Here is a 19,304-nt window from a genome sequence, read left to right on the forward strand (position 1 = left end):
TAAAAGTGAAACAATATTATTTCAGATTACAGATTATATCAGATGTTATTTTTTCACTTTTGATATGTAATACCAAACCAGTGCTAATGTTGTATCGTTTTCATCGAAATGAAAAAGAATTACATGTTGACACTCACAGGGTTTGATACTAACTATTACCAGGTAAATTTTGATTTGATTTGATTGAGTTGCTTGAGAATGCATTGGGAACAGACAAACAGACAGACAAAGAATTTTATATACATATATAGTTTATTGTTATTCTGAAAGACGCTCAGATATTTGAAAACAGAACGTAAAGACAGGTGACATGCCACTAGGCATGTTGCCAGTCGTGATAACCACTCTGCCAGTTAGCCGCTTTTCCTTGTGTTAATAGTTATTTTATATGCTGCTTCAATTTTGAGACCGCACATACGATGTGAGATACATTTGGTTAATATTTTTGGCAACTCAATTCTCTTAATAGCTTTTCAATCCTTCTTGTCTCTTTATTAGTGATTCATTTATCCTACCACAAAAACTACAGTCAAGGTTGAAAAGTTCAGAATAAGATTATATATCATATCACGAAGTACATTTAGAATGTTCCAGAAAACAAAAACAATAATATCTGTCTTTTACTAAATCACTAACATATTTGAAGACATAAAAGACGCATTTTATTTCTCCAGAAACATTCTTAAAAAATTACTCCTAGTCATATGCGAATTTGCATTTGTATAACATGTTTTAATTCACTAAAAGCATTTTTCTTGAATATATGCGGCTTCAAGTGGGGTATGTCTAATACGTCCATGCGTCTTTAACGCCATCGAATACGGTAATATCATATTTTTACCGCATAATTACGCTGTGTAAGAAAATGATATATATTTTTTTTTTTTGGTCTTTGGTCAGTAAGTATTATTTCATATTTACTTCTATTTAGAAATCAAAGGAAATCACTACCATTCCCTTCAAAATTTACTTCTGTCACTTGGACATCAATGTTTTGAAATTGATCCATTACATTTCAGACATATTCAGTGCTGAGATACTGAAGCAGAAATATCGTCCTCTTCTGTGGGAGGGCTGGTGGGAGAAACGGCTTCCCTTCTCGTCGTTCCCATGATGGCCTACAATGGTAATGAGGAAGATGATGATGTCGACGCCATCTTGTGTGTTTATGCTTTTTATGAGTGAAATAGATAATTAAATAAATACTGCCTCTTACGGGGCAGAAACAACCAATGTACACTGGCCAATGGATTACCCGTGTTCATATTGACAGTTTATAACAAAATTTATAACATATACTTCTAACAAGAGGGTGAAAACGAACAGTTTTAGGCGTGACTTACGAAGCTTGTTCGAAAGAACGTCCTACGTATTTTGCAACAAATATAATAATAATAATAATAATAATAATAATAATAATAATAATAATAATAATAATAATAATAATAATAATAATAATAATAATAATAATAATAATAATAATAATAATAATAATAATAATAATAATAATAATAATAATAATAATAATAATAATAATAATTTCTAAGCTACATTAAGAGTGCTATTGTATATTAGAAAATGATTTTCGTATATTTCACGAAAATCATGTACGTATATATATATATAATTAAATCTCAGCTAATATCTTGTGTTTCATTAAATATCAGAAGATAAACATATACAAATTTCCCTCCAGTGCTACATTCTAATTCTCAGCTCTGAATTCCATGTAATTTATCACAATTTCATTGTTTGACGGATTTCTAATACTCAATAGCACAGATTCGTTTCTTTAACTTGTATTATCACAGCTGGATAATACAATTTTCACAGAGGGATATCCATACTACTTTCCAAAATCACTTCGTACTCAATAGGTATAATATATAATATGACATTATTAAATTATCAAATTCTATTGTTTCTTTTATAATAGAAATTTCCTAATGCAACTGTTGCATTTATAAAGCTAGTTATTATATATATATACGTGGCAGATTATAAGGTTTAATTAAAACGGAATATCATGCTAACTCACATTCACTTTCTAAAACACACCACGATAGCATTCAACAATAATCCTCACATATATATGTATAAAGTAGGTATACAAATATTAGCTTAAAATTTTGGCACAAGGGAAACACATTTGGAGAAGTGGATAAGTAAATACGCGGGCGAGTATTTCAACATATATATATATATACAACGGGCTTCTTTCAGTCTCCGTCTACCAGATCCATTCACAAGGCTTTAGTCGGCCCAGAGCTATAGTAGAAGATACTTGCCCAAGGTCCACGCAGTGGGACTGAACCCGGAACCATGTGGTTAGGAAGCAAGCTTCTTAACATATAGCCACGCCGTTGTCACACATTTCTTCATTTCCCTTTTCCATTCTAAATTTCCGGCCTTCAAATTTGTAGAGCTAATGTTTTATTGCCACCGAAAACGTATGTAAATGAATAGAAATTTCAAATATAACTTTCCTTCCTTACCTGGACTAAACACCGGAGATATGAAAACATTTGGGTGATATGATGTCTACTTGTCTGACTCCTTTAACAATCTTGTGGTTTATAAGGAGCCGCGTGGAGCTTAGCTGTTTTGCTCATAAGCACACACATCGGCCGGTCTGAGGTTCAAACCCACGATCCCTCGACCGCGAGTCCGCTGCTCTAACTACTACGCTATGTGCCTTCACAGCAAGCATAATAGTCACCGTAAAATTTCATCTATTATTCTTTTTATATTTTTCATTTATACCTTCATTTCAATTTTTGAACTTATTCACTATATTTGTTCAGAATTTCAATTTCGCCATTTCCGTTTTCCAAATTCCGTTTTCTCATTTATGTCTTATTTATAAGATTAATCGACATGCATTTCTTATGACCGGCTTAGTAGCTGGTAGTGACTTCCTAAACTGATTTATGAAAATTACATCTAATTATATAAGTATGTGGCATCTATGCACATGTGTAGGTGCTTATATACGTATATGAATATCTATATATATGTAGGTATATGTATATATGTATGAATATATGTGTTTATATATATATATGTGTGTGAATGTATATGTCTACATTCATACATACATATATATATATATATATATATATATATATATATATATATATATATATATATATATATATACATATGCATGTATGTAGCTCACACACACACACAAACATATAGCGTTTGTTTGAAATTTTTTACAATAACGAATAATGAAGCCATAATGATTCTATAGCAAATATGATTAACGCTAAATAGTTTTCGACTTTCTCTTTTCATTTATTGTTGAACACATTTATAAATAATATAGGCTTCCTTTATATTTATTACTTACACCTAGCTTAATATCTCCTGGTGACTTTCTAAAAAACATTTACGCAAAGTAGGCAATAATTGTTAGTAGCAAACCACACCCAGCGACGACCAGAAGAAGAAACGATCGTTGGAGAGACTTCTAACGGAGCACACAAATATATATATACAAGCATATACATACATTTACATGCGCGCACACACACAGACACACATACTCATAGAGTAACACAAAAGCACATGTGTGTATACACATACAAGCATTGGCTCACGCATGTACATATATATGGACTGAGAGATAAAGGGCGAGTGTTGTGAAGTGCCCTGATAATTGTTTATTATTATCGTTATTATTAAATATTTATGTTGTCAACACTATAACGATTTAATTAGCACACAATGTGATGGACTACAAGGACAAATATATAGTTTGGAAGGTAGTGAGTATTATATTAGTTCTTTTGTTTGACGATCCAAACAAGGCCTGAAACTGCTTTTGTGTCAGAGGGGGAAAAAAGAAGCAATAGAAGTGGCCAACAAATTTTTTAAAAAATGTTGATCAACAGAAAACATAAGGAACCAGAGGAAACAAGTCGAGTCCCAGAGAGAAGCAGTTCAAGCAACGAAGCTATTGGATTATCAGGTCATCCCATAAGTTCTGTCCGAATTTTGAATAAAGAAAACAAGTGATCAAATGTTATATTTAATTGAAAGTTAATCATCAATGTAATTTCCCTGATTATCTATGACTTCCTTCCATCTACTTATGAGCTTTTTAATCCCATTAATGTAAAACTCTTTTTGTTTCAAAGCAAAGAACTCTGCGATGTCAGTTTCGACCTCCTCTTGGCTTGCGAACACCGTTAAGATAAATCTTTATCATCAAGCACCTGCACATTAATGTCTTGAGTCTTGAACCATAAAACTCACATGGCTAAATACCTAGCTTCTACAATGTATAAGGAATAGAGATCACACCACCTGAATGAGAAAACCTGTCCGCTGCTGAGACACTCCTTTATATCCGAGTGAACTTAGGGCAACATGAAATGAACCGTTTTACTCAAAAACGCAACACATCAACCGGTCCGGGAATTGAAACTACGACCTCATGATCGTGAGTGCAGTACCCGAAACATTAAGGCCACCAAGACAGCCTAAGGTTAATAACTTTAACTCAAGATAATGCCCGGAAGCAAGTATATAATAGAGGAAGGGCTTTATTAAGTTTTATTTCATTTTTCCTGGTTTAGTAAATCTTGCGTTCGATAATAATTTGATATTATTAAGATAAATAATCCCATGGTGATTTACAAGAATTATCTTTGAAACCTCAGAGAGAAGTTATAAATGGAAAGGAAATTGAATTAGGAGTCAAATGTAATTTTATTACAGATCCAATCTATAGATTGGGCTTAAGCCCAATGTTTAAGTCTGATCAGTAGAACTACCGTTGGTATGCAACACAACAAATAAATACTCACTCACGCGCTCACGCACACAAATACACACCCACACAATAGAGATACATATACATATGCATAAGGTGGTGAGTTGGCAGGATCGCTCAGTGACATTTCTTTCGTTTGGCTTTTTACGTTCTCAGTTCAAATCCCGCCATTACATTTGCCATTAACCCCATCCAGGTTCGGTAAACCAGTATACCAGTCAAACACTGGAGTAGGGATAATCATATTGCCTCTTGCGATCAAAATATCCTCCCTGGAACTTTGCAGCGAACCGGTGCCCCTTTCAAGGATGTGTTGTGATATCTGTAACTTATACGCCATGATGTTCTATTACCGACTTTTTGAGTTCTAGGACTCAAGAAAATCTGTTTCCACATACACACACACACACGCACACACACACACACACACACATGTATATATACGACGGGCTTTTTTCAGTTTCCGTCTACCAAATCCACTCACAAGGCTTTGGTTGGCCCCAGGGTATAGTAGAAGATGCTAACACAAGGTGTCACGCTGTAGGACTGAACCCGGATCCATGTGGTTGGTAAGCAAGCTACTTACCACACAGCCACTCCCACGCGTATATGTATACATATATATATATATATATATATATATATATATATATATATATATATATGTGTGTGTGTGTGTGTGTATGTGTGTGTGTGTATGTGTGTGTGTGTGTGTGTGTGTTTGTATAATATATATATATATATATGTATATATATATGTGTGTGTGTGTGTGTGTGTGTAAGCGTTTACTAATAAGCTACCTAGCTTTTAGAACATAGACATTTAATTAACACAGAGTCCAGAGTAGGTAATACTAAATTCTGTAGCAAGCTGCTTAAGCTACCAGCTGATGATAAGTGGAAAAATTTATATAGATTAGAATACAGATTTGCTACGTTTTCAATCTGTGTTTGTGCAAGAAGTTGTTAGAATCATGGCAAACAGCTAAGTTTCAATCTATATATATTGTAATTACTGACTTTGAATTTGTGCCACACGTATTCAAAATCGCTTCCACGTCATTTCGCTATTTTAACTAAGATTTAAAACCTGTCAAGACCTGCCGCCATTGCTCTGTATATCTCTATATCTACAGGACGCGCGAGAACATTATAGTTTGACAAACTACTTTGGAATAATTCCTTCTGCCGTACACAGTTTGATTAATGTCAAAATCCATCACATACTAAAACTAAAAGCTATAATGCGCAAGCCTCGTCTTAAAAGCGGAATTCCAAACTGTTTGCGGTGTTGGTGAAAAATTAATTACATACATTAACAGGTGATACATATTTCGCAGAGACTGTAGGAGAGACGCCATAAGAAGACATTTGTATACATATGTATATGGACAAAAACGTAGAGACAAATACACACTCACACGCGCGCGCGCAAACAGACACACACATACACATACACACACACACACGCAAACACAAATACGCACCCACATAAACGCACATAAACACACACACATACATCCAAACATGCACACGCACGCAGACACAGACACTCATGCATGTATGTACACACACACACACACACACACACACACTCACACACAAAGGGGCTTATATGCCCCTTTATTAGACTATTTTCATTAGTCATTGCACAGGGATCGCCATAAGCTTTAAGCTTATATAAAAATACCATATATATATACATATATATATATATATATATATATATATATATATATACATTAAGCGTTTGTATGTATGTTTATACACCCACATATAAAGAAATAGATATTCGCATATATATATATATATATATATATATATATATATATATATGTATATATATATATTCATATAAAAACACGCGCCCTGCGCGTTCGTAATGTATATATGTGTGTGTGTGTAATTATACGTAGGTTTTGTATGTGTGTATACATGCATGATGTGTGTTTGATTTGCTATTGTGTTATTACTATAGAAGCGCTAAATAAAAAGCAAAAAGAGAAATTGTCTGTTGTTCTTACAACTTTTAAAATATCTTTCTTTATTAATATTAATGTCATTAATTCTTATTTATTCACTTCTCGTGTATGTATATATATAGTTTTTCATTATTCTCTTACAATGCTTTAAATATTTAACAAATTTCACTTCGACAAAAATTTTAAAATATTTTCTCAGGTGTTTTGTGTTTTTTTCTTCTAATTTTTTTCTTTCTCCAATTGTATTATCTCACAAACTTCGTAAACTTTATATAATTTTGGAAGAAAAGTTGTAATCATATTATTATGATTTTTTTTTTGTGTGTGTCTATGAATTGTTCATATTCCGCCTTCTTATTTGTGTTATTATGGCTGTCTGGTGTCTTTCTCAATGTTTATTTCTGCTCGTAGCTACACGTAGGAGCAACTATGTGCTTATGAACTCTTTTTCACAGACCTGTAATTCTTTGTTCGATCTTACAGCAGGCCAACTTGTAAAAATGTCTGCATACAATTTTATGTTCCAGCCACTAGTTGTGCAATGCGGCCTACCACAATATAATATATATATATATATATATATATATATATATATATATATATGCACGACGGGCTTCTTTCAGTTTCCGTCTACACATCCACTCACAGGACTTTAACCGGCCCGAAGCTACAGTAGAAGACACTTGCTCAAGGTGCAACGCAGTGGGACTGAACCTGGAGTCATGTGATTGGCAAGCAAGCTTCTTACCAAACAGTCAAACAGTTCTTACCAAAAAGACACTTGTGCTATAGCCTCAGGCCCAACAGAACCTTGCCACTGGATCTGGTAGACGGAAACTGTTAGAAGCCCGTCGTATATAAATATATATATATATATGTGTGTGTGTGTGTGTGTGTGTGTGCGTGTGTGTGCGCGCGTGCGAGTGTATGTATGTATGTATGTATGTATGTATACATTCGTGTATGTATCTGTTTGTCCCCCACCATCGCTTGATAACCGATGTTTGTGTGTTTACTTCCCCGTAAACTAGCAGTTCGGCAAAACAAACCGATAGAATAAGTGCTTGCTCGACTAAAGGCGGTCCTCCAGCATGGCTGCAGTCAAATGACTAAAGCAAGTAAAAGAAGATATGCACGTATGTATATACATTCATATAAACAAAGGGCTTCTGCACCGTTTCCTTTCACTAAATTCCCTCATAAGGGTATTAATGCGCTCATGCCTATCGATAGTGGAGATCATGTGTCGAAAGTGCGGTGCAGTGGGATTATACCTGAAACGAAATTGCAATATTATCCTAAAAAAAACAGTTGGTAATTGTGATTTTGCAGAGGCAATGAAGGTGAGATTTACATTTACTTGTTACTTATCTACGTAAAGTTTCGATCAGTTTAGATTTACGACTGGCGCTAGTTGCTTTCCTTCATAAAAGTACACTTGATTCGAACTAAGGTCTTACATTTCTTATATCAATCCAATAATCGCTTTTAGGCACACGATTTCTTGTTGTTGTTGTTGTTGTTGTTGTTGTTGTTGTTGTTGTTCTTCTTCTTCTTCTTCTTCTTCTTCTTCTTCTTCTTCTTCTTCTTCTTCTTCTTCTTCTTCTTCTTCTTGCCGTCCCTTTTCCAATTTTCCATCTTATATATTCTTCAGCGTTTCTTTTTGTTCTGTTTGTGCTTTTTCTCTCTAATTTGTTCCTTCTTTTTCTTGTTGCTGTTGCTGTTGCTGTAGTTGCTGTTGTTGTTGTTGTTGTTCTTCTTCTTCTTCTTCTTCTCCTCTTTCTCCGTGTTCTCTTCTTCCTCTTTTTCCTCTTTTCACCCTTCTTTACCTTCTACTTTATCCTCCTTCTACCTCTTCCGTTTCTTTTAGTACTGCAAACTGAAGAAACACAATACACTGAAACTGATCGTCTGTAGATATACAGATTACTGAATATTAAGTATATAAGAAGACTTAGAATAGTATATATTTGCTTCCAACACCATTAAATAATAAACTATCTAATGATCGTGTCGATATAAAGAATACCAACAGTATGCTTGCATCGTCAGATGCATATATATATATATACATATATATGTGTGTATGTGTGTGTGTTTATTGTTTGTATATATATGTACACACACACACACATATATATACATAAACACAAACACGCATACACACACACGCGCATTTTATTCTTTATGGCCCATAACACATCCGTTCAACAATTGGATATCGATGAAATAAGAAAAATTCTGATAGTACAATTCATTATGATCACGAAATTCCGGTATTAGTACAAAACAGAATGTTTGTGTGCGTGTGTGCATGTGTGTGTGTGTGTATGTGTGTATGTGTGTGTGTGTGTGTGTGTGTGTGTGTGTGTGTGTGTGTATGAGCATGTCTATGTAGCTCTGTATGAGTGGGTGTTCTTGTCTACGCACATAGACATACGTACAATTTTGTCTTAAATGGTTGTATCATTTTGTATACGCAATCTCTGCATCACATATATCAATATGATATGTATTTATATATGTACGTATGTATGAAAATACATAAGTACGTACGTGTGCATGTATGCATGTATGTACGTATGTATATTTGTATGTATGTCTGTATGTATGTATCTATGTATCTATGTATATATCTGTGCATATAACTATGCATACATGTGTGTGTACATATATATATATATATATATATATATATATATATATATATATATATATATATATAAATAAGACAGAATAGAGTGAAAAGACTACAGAAAACTTGTGTTGTGTGGTTAAAGAATATATTTAAATGACTATGTTAGGAAAATGATATAAAATTTTATGTTAAGTAACATTGTTTTTGGGAGAAATAACTGGTTTCGCATTTTCTTTTTAAATTTCTCAAATTTCTTTACAGATATTGTGTCATCTCTTCGCTATGAAGTGAAGTATGAGAGTTTCAGACAGGGGAAGGTAATCAGGGAATTTTTCAGTATAAGGGAGATAATTGAAAATGTTGGGAATGACTAGGTTTTATTAATTTAACATGAGTTGGTTTAGAAAGAATAGAATGTTACAAGTGGTTAGGTTTTGCTTTATATTCTTTTCAATAAGGTAAGATTCCTTATCTAAAAATGTTAGAAAGGGCTAAGTTTTGCGTTATATTTTTCAATGAAGTATCTTTCCTTATTTAATGTAACTTGTGTTGGTGTTTCAATGACACATTGATAGAATTGAAACATTATAAATTATTGTAGCATTTGCTTTGCGCATTTCTGAATGTGTGCACTAAAAGGAATTATTCTGTATTCTGGGAATGCAATCTGCAGTCGGTGCAGATTCAATCTGCGTCTGAGCGATAATCCCGTGGACCCTATGTAGTTTTGGTGCTAGCCCGAGCATATTATAACATAAATTAGGTTTTCTAAGGCACAAGTAAAATCAGATTTGGTTTTGAATTTTTGTCCCTCTTTCAAAAGAAATTCTGATCCTTCTTAGAAGGCTTGGGCATGTTGCGCAATTTGGTCGACCACATTTCTTCACTTTTGCGTCCGTTATTTTAGAAAATAATTTAGCCTTTGTGAGGATCTTTTTTAGTGATTTGGGTTGTTTGTGGTTTTTAATGATCTTATGAGCGTGTAAAATTTTCTTTAATTTGGGGTCCTTATGTAGCGTATATATATATATATATATATATATATATATATATATATATATTATGCATAGGCGTAGGAGTGGCTGTGTGGTAAGTAGCTTGCTTACCAACCACATGGTTCCGGGTTCAGTCCCACTGCGTGGCATCTTGGGCAAGTGTCTTCTACTATAGCCTCGGGCCGACCAAAGCCTTGTGAGTGGATTTGGTAGACGGAAACTGAAAGAAGCCTGTCGTATATATGTATATATGTATGTGTGTGTGTGTTTGTATGTCTGTGTTTGTCCCCCCCCCCCCCCAACATCGCTTGACAACCGATGCTGGTGTGTTTATGTCACCGTAACTTAGCGGTTCGGCAAAAGGGAACCGATATAATAAGTACTAGGCTTCCAAAGAATAAGTCCTGGGGTCGATTTGCTCGACTAAAGGCGGTGCTCCAGCATGGCCACAGTCAAAAGACTGAAACAAATAAAAGAGTAAAAGAGTATACATATATATATATATTATATGAGATGAGAGATAAAAGGAGAAGACAAGGACATAAATACATACATTCTTTGATAAGTAGAAATAAATATTTGATATATTTAATATAACAGAAAATAGCTGTTTTGCAGTTATATTTGAATTCATGATTGTGTGTGTGTGAGTAGTTGACTAAATACGTGTAAATATTTGTCTGGTTGTACCTGTATCTATGCATATGTGTGTGCTTAAGTAAATATATGTAAACGTTTATTCGTAAATGTGTGATGTATGTATGTATGTATGTATGTATGTATGTGTGTGTGTGCGCATGTGTGTGTATGTTGTGGGTTGCTTTACTGTGTTTACGTTGTTAAACGTTATATAGATGAGTGTTTGTCAAGGTTACATGCGATTAATTAATACCTGGGAAACAACAAATGTTGCACAGTAATTAATTAGAGGAGAAGTGTTACAATTCTTCAAATATAATTCACAAACGCCCATCCATACATCCACTTATACATACATACATATATATATATATATATATATATATATATATATATATATATATATATATATATATATATATATATATATATATATATATATATATATATATATATATATATATATATATATATATGTATATATATACTCCAGCTTGTATACAAGAATGAAATACACATGCAATGAAATAGTAAAATTCAAAGAAAAAAGGAAAAAAATTCCAAAACAATTCACAACTAAACACAACTATATTATTTTCTTTTCAATAATTAAAATTAAAGAATGGCATTAAACGAAAAGGAAAATCATAATTAATTAAAGCAACTCTCCTCCAAATTCAAAATGCCCAACACCTTTAATTTGAAATCGGGTAATTCATATATATATATATATATATATATATATATATATATATATATATATATATACATATATATATATATGTAAATGTATATGTATATATGTATATATGTATATATTTATATTTATATTTATATATATATATATATATATATATATATATATATATATATATATATATATATATATATATACTTGTGTTTTTGTGTGAGTGTGTATGCATGTGTGCATTTGTATATTTTTATCTAATGTTTCTTCGAGATATCCATTTCTTATATTACATTCTTATATTTGTAAATTTCCTTGTATTTTGTAAGAAGATATTCAATAGCAACAACATAAACGCACAACACACACACACACACACACACACACACACACACACACACACACACACACATATATATATATATATATATATATATATATATATATATATATATATGATATGCTATGACAGTGATACACAGTGTGTAGGCTGACGCACTTATATATGTGTGTAAGGCAATAATCATAAGATTTTGGAAGCTGAAATATGTTTGTGATGTAAACTGATATTTGCATTTAATTTTGTATATCATAATTTCTAAATATCTCCTTTTGACTCTTTAAAGATAAACGACAATATCTATCTATCTACATATCTATTTGGATATACTATATATATATATATATATATATATATATATATATATATATATATATATATATATATATATATATATATATATATATATATATATATGTATATATATATATATATATATATATATATATATATATTTAAATTTATATATATTTAAATATATCTATGGAGAAACGATGAATCTTTTCATTACGAAATTTTTCGTTATTTTTTCATTATGAGGTTTTTTCACGCTGACTACTTGATAAATTCTTATAAAGAATTTATCCTATATTATATTATATTATATATATATATACATATATATATATATATATATATATATATATATATATATATATATATATATATATATATATATATATATATATGTATATATGTATATATATATATATATATATATATATATATATATATATCCCTATAGTCATCTGTCAGTATGTCAATATCCTTCTCTGTGTGTGTCACTCTGTATGTATATACATATTTATGTGTGCATACAATATACTATACATAACTCTATTAAAACGACGACAGGTTGGTCGTTCCCGGAATATTCATTATTGTAATTCTACACCAACAGAGACTGTACGAAACGGAACAACGCAATCAACAACAGCAACAGCAGCAACAATGCCACGCGCCATCACCAGCAACGATCAACTTTACGAGGTAATATTTAAGGGCGTTGAGCTGTAAACGAAACCGCGTTCTGTGGCGATTTATCATGAAGTTATGATGTAGATCGTAGCGGTAGGACAAACTAAGTTATTGTCAACAATGACAACATGATTATTACACGAAAGACCTGGTTAATACAGAAATTATCTATTAGTTTCTCATTATATTCTTTGTCGGTTTCAACGATTTTCTGACAGTTGGAAGAAACCTTTGTAAGATATATGTTCTACATTAACTTGATAAGATCTGAGTAGTTTATAACAGATCAAAATCAATAGCTATTGTCCCTGTGTAATCATCTGTCGTGATATCTTCGGCCTAAAGTGAAGAAGATATTAGAAGACTTTAGCCTATATATGCATGTCTGAATCTGTTGGTAAGGCATATGTGTGTGTGTGTGTCTATAAGAATACAGGTGAAAAGAAATAGAGTAGATATGATATATATATGTGTGTGTATGTGTGTGCATATGTATATATATGTATATACATAATATATATATATATATATATATATATATATATATATATATATGTGTGTGTGTGTGTGTGTGTGTATGTGTATGTGTGTGTGTATAGATTATTTTTTATTTATGTTTTGTGACGTCCTCTGCCCACATACATATTTATATACGTAAACATGTATGTACGTATACATATCATGTATGTATGCATATATGTATATATATATATATATATATATATATATATATATATATATATATATATATATATATATATATATATTATTTATATTATCATATGATTTAGCGCCACGCATCCTTTTACAAGTAAGTTTTATCTATCTATCTATCTATCTATTTATATATATATATGTATATATATATATATATATATATATATATATATATATATATATATATATATATATATATATATATATATATACATATATATATATATATATATATATGTGTGTGTGTGTGTGTGTGTATGTATATATATATATATATATATATATGTATATATATATATATATATATATATATATATATATATATATATATATATATATATATATATATATATATATATATATATATACACGCATACACACATATATTGTATATATGTGTACGCGCGCTCGTGTGTGTACAAATATATATCCCACTGGCTTGCCTATTGCCATGAGAAGTGGCAGTTGCCAGACTATAAGTAGCAGTTGAAGCGGCAGAGCGGAAAATGAACTGCGGTAGCGGCTGCAACTAGCATAACGGTGAACCGTGAATGCTGCAGCTGCAGGTATGGTGTGCAGACATTGTTATAGCGTATACATACACTATGTCGTAGAAGTTGCAGGTGCAGTACCCAGATCTATGCTGCACCGTTAATGTAATACCACATATGTGCGCTCTGTGGCAGGAGCAGAGATGCAGTAGCAAAATGCACCGTGCACAATTGATATGATAAAGTGTATGTGCTATGTGGCAAAAGTTGCAGATGAAATGGTACGATGTATGTTGCACGGCCAATATAAAGGACCTACGTGTTATGTGGCACAAGATAAAGAGTCTTGAAACAAGTCAGGTTTTATAATAGCCCTTTCTACTAAAGGCAAAAGGTCTGAAAATTCAGCGAAGGGGATTAGTCGATTAAATCGACCCCCAGTGTTTCACTGGTACTTAATTTATCGACGCCGAAAGGATGAAAGGCAAAATCGACCCCGGCGAAATTTGAACTCAGAACATAGCAACCGGCGAAATACCGCTAAGCATTTCGTCCAGCGTGCTAACGATTGTTTTCTACTCTAGGCACCAAGCAGTAAAGTTTTGGAGAGCGGGGGCCGGTCGATTAGATTAACCCCAATATGCAACTGGTACTTAATTTATCGACCCCAAAAGCATAAAAGGTTAAGTCGACCTCAGTGAAATTCGAAATCAGAATGCAAAAAGATGGACAAAATGCTGCTAAGCATGTTGTTCGCTTCGTGGCATTTCGCCCGATTTTCCGTTCTTAGTTTAAGTCTTTTGCCGAGTTCGACCTTACATTCCATCCCTTCCTGGTCGATAAAACAAGTACCAGTTGAACTCTGGGGTCGATGCAATCGACTTATCTAATCCCCCCCACCCCGAAATTACTGACCTTTTGCCAAAATTTGATGCTAATATCAAGATCATGATGATGATAACGACGGTGATGGTGATGGTGATGGTGGTGGCGCTGATGTTCTTTGCGGTGAAGAATGATGAAGAAATAGTTGTAGCAGAGTCGAGGTTGTGTGTATCGGTGATGGTAGAATTGATAGGAGTCTTAGTTGGCATGGTAACCGAAGAAACGTTGATGAAGAAAAGAAGTTAGCGGGGATGGATGTGGTTGAAACGAGGGGATGGTTTTGAACGTTAAAGATTACCGATGAATGAACTTGGGTGACTGATGCAGACAAGGGCAATGCTGCTACTGCTGCTGCTGCTGCTGCTGCTGATGATGATGATGATGATGATGATGGTGATGGTGATGGTGATGATGATGATGATGATGATGATGATGGTGATGATGAGAACCATGATGATGATGAAGTTAAACAGTACGAATATGATGATGATGGTGATGATGATGATGATGATGATGATGATGGTGATGATGATGATGATGATGATGATGAAGATGGTGATGATGATGATGATGATGATGATGATGATGATGATGGTGATGATGGTGATGATGAGAACCATGATGATGATGAAGTTAAACAGTACGAATATGATGATGATGGTGATGATGATGATGATGATGATGATGATGGTGATGATGATGATGATGATGATGATGATGGTGATGGTGATGATGAGAACCATGATGATGATGAAGTTAAACAGTACGAATATAATGATGATGGTGATGATGATGATGATGATGATGATGATGATGATGATGATGATGATGATGGTGATGGTGATGATGAGAACCATGATGATGATGAAGTTAAACAGTACAAATATGATGATGATGGTGATGATGATGATGACGACGTCGACGATGACGATGGTGATGATGATGAAGATGACAGTGATAAGAGTGATAATGATGTTGATAATGATGTTAAACGAAGAGGGTAGCGATGATAAGTTTGATGGCGGGATGATGATGATGATGATGATGATGATGATGATGATGATGATGATGATGATGAGGTGGAGAGGAGCACGAGTAGCAGGAGGAGGTGGGCAGTTGATTAAGATGTTGGTGTTGTGCGTAATTATGATGAATGTAATCACGTACATTATGATGATTTCACATTTTTAAATTCGGCCTATCTTTCATTATGTTAATTTTAATTAGATCGTTTCCGTTTTAAGATGTCACTACGTCAACGTCCATGGATTTGTCTCACTTGTCCGTATCGCAGCAATCATCAGTAAAACATAAATGTAATTATTTCCGAAAATATACAGTCTTCAAAAACAATGTGTTCAATATTAATAGTTTGAGAAATGCCTTATTGTTGTTTTTGTCATTGTTGATGTTCTTCTTCTTCTTCTTCTCCTCACCTCTTCCTTCTTCTTCTTCTTCTTCTTCTCCTCACCTCTTCCTTCTTCTTCTTCTTCTTCTCCTCACCTCTTCCTTCTTCTTCTTCTTCTTCCTTCTTCTTCTTCTTCTTCTTCTCCTTCTTCTACTTATCCTCCCCTCTCCCTTCTTCTTCTTCTTCTTCTTCTTCTTCTCCTCACCTCTTCCTTCTTCTTCTTCTTCTTCTTCTTCTTCTTCTTCTTCTTCTTCTTCCTTCTTCCTTCTTCTTCTTCTTCTTCTTCTTCTTCTTCTTCTACTTATCCTCCCCTCTCCCTCCTTCTTCTTATTCTTCTTCTTCTTCTTCTTCTTCTTCTTCTTATTATTATTATTATTATTATTATTATTATTATTATTATTATTATAATTATTATTATTATTATTATTATTATTATTATTATTATTATTATTATTATTATTAATGAGGGCAGCGCATGCCATAAAAGTGACGATGGGATACAAATATACGAAACCTAATATACCCTACCATTAACTAACCGTCTGATAAAAGTACACCAGGAACATGCATCACAACTATATGTGTGCGACATGGTGATCCCATATCAAGATAAACAGTGCATGACTTTGTAGGTGTGGGTCCAGTTAGAATATTCTTCAGGTCGAGTGGTCCATCCTGCACAAAAAGTCCTGGACGCGAGTTGTTTATGAATGTTGAACGAAATACTCATGTTTCCAGAGGGGAATTATTCAAACCCCAAAGAATTCCTCTCAGCACATATATGATCACAGATAGACATATTGCTACTTTGTAATGAATATCTGAAACTATGAGAAAATAATTAGATATATAATTTCAAAACCACATTTATAAACAGCATCACGTATAACAAAGATATATTTTGCTGATAATCCGGTTTACATTATCACATTATAAACTAAAGTTTTGTGTATTCTGGAGTAAGTCTTGAGATGCATAACTATCTTTTTAAAATAGTAACTTTGTTTAGTGCTGATACAAGTAATTCATCGTGACCAACATATATAATAATAATATTTAATGAATAGCCATTGGGATGGATTACATTGAGTATCGAATATAACACCATTCAAAGAATTCCTTGACACATTCTTCATTTCCAATCACGACCTCAAACAGTTAAAGAGAAATGGTTTCCGGTGAACACATCAATTCCCTTGGTGGTGATCAATATGTCTGGCAAATGTTCGGGGAGAGAAGAAAAATAATAAATTTCTTTATTTCTTACGTTTTTTCTTCGTCCCCTCTATATTTAAACACAATCTGGTTTTCTCCTTAGAGATTATAAAACGAGCACCACGAGACATTTGTTGATAAAGATATACAACTTTGGTTGTAAAAAAAAAACATGTGTATTATTTTCATGACATAAAGATCTTTATAAAATTTGTTTTAGAAGATGTTGGTTATATTGAATAGCATTCAAATATTTTCTCATTGTTGCTAGATATACCATCATTTTAATGCGAATCTGCTATTGCTAGATTTCTTCTATTGACAACGTTTACAAACGCAAGCCACACCAGGTGGTATATCACAGACAATGGTACGCAATAGGGTGGGTAATGTGCTCTTATTTGTCTTTGTATTTGATTATAAAACCATCTTCTTTCTCTTCGCATTGCCATCCTTCGTCTCTCCCTCTGCATATAACACACACACACACACACACACATACACACACACACACACACGCACACATGTAGAAACATACATGTGTGCGTATATATATATATATGTATGTATATATGTGTGTATGCGCGTGTATGTACGTATATATGTGTCTATATGTGTGTGCGTGCGCGCAAGTCACTGAGTTTGTGTGTATAAATATTTACGATTATATAATAATGATAATAATAATAACAATAATAATAATAGTTATTATTATTATTATTATTACATAAGAATATTACGTAACTCTTTGTTTTCGTTATTCCGTAATCGTATTAGGCATACCAAACAAATATACAAATGAAGCTTATTTGTGTTTATCTGACTTTCTATCTCTCTGTCTCCCTCTCTCTCTCTTTTTCTCTTTCTCCACACTACCACACACACACACACACACACACACACACACACACACACATATATGTACATGTGAGTGCATGTGGGTGGGTGTTACCAATACCACATAATTTAGAGTTTAAAAAGTTTAATGAATATATATGGAAGAATAAAATATGGAACACCGCACACATTATCTGCTATTGTTCAGACAACTTTCCTATGAAAAAGATAACGTTTCACTCATAGTAATTATGAAACGATCATATCTATGTGGTTTCGTTATTTCAGATTTAGTTAAAACATCAACGCTTTCATTCTTAATGCAATGAAATAGATTTTATATCACCTGTTTTTTTTTTATATTTGTTGTTGATTAAACCATAATGGATTTAAATGTATACATACATACACATGTGAACATAAATATGCCAGATTATATATATATATATATATATATATATATATATATATATATATATATATATATATATATATATATATATATATATATATATATATATATATATATAACGTTGAAAGATTTAAATGGTCAAACAATGCAAATAGATTTTAAGATGAGGTAACGTAAACTAAAAGTTACGTGGTAATATTCTCTGATAGTTTAAATAGTTCCTTAGTTGTTGCATACTATGCCTGGCTCAGGCGTAATGAGAATAAGATTTTATAGTTTGCTTGAAGCAACGTTAT

General features: G+C 32.6%; 1 long non-coding RNA gene across 1 annotated transcript in view; it reads right to left on the reverse strand.

Moving 5' to 3' along the window:
* Positions 1 to 274: 274 nt before the first annotated feature.
* Positions 275 to 19,304, reverse strand: part of LOC128250563 (uncharacterized) — a 54,286-nt gene continuing 35,256 nt past the window's right edge. The window contains exon 3 of the long non-coding RNA XR_016237991.1: positions 275 to 1,118. This is a non-coding gene — a long non-coding RNA (uncharacterized LOC128250563). The remainder of the gene's footprint in view (positions 1,119 to 19,304) is intronic.

This window comes from Octopus bimaculoides, chromosome 22 (assembly GCF_046866305.1).
Source record: "Octopus bimaculoides isolate indiv1 chromosome 22, ASM4686630v1, whole genome shotgun sequence".
Lineage (NCBI taxonomy): Eukaryota > Metazoa > Mollusca > Cephalopoda > Octopoda > Octopodidae > Octopus > Octopus bimaculoides.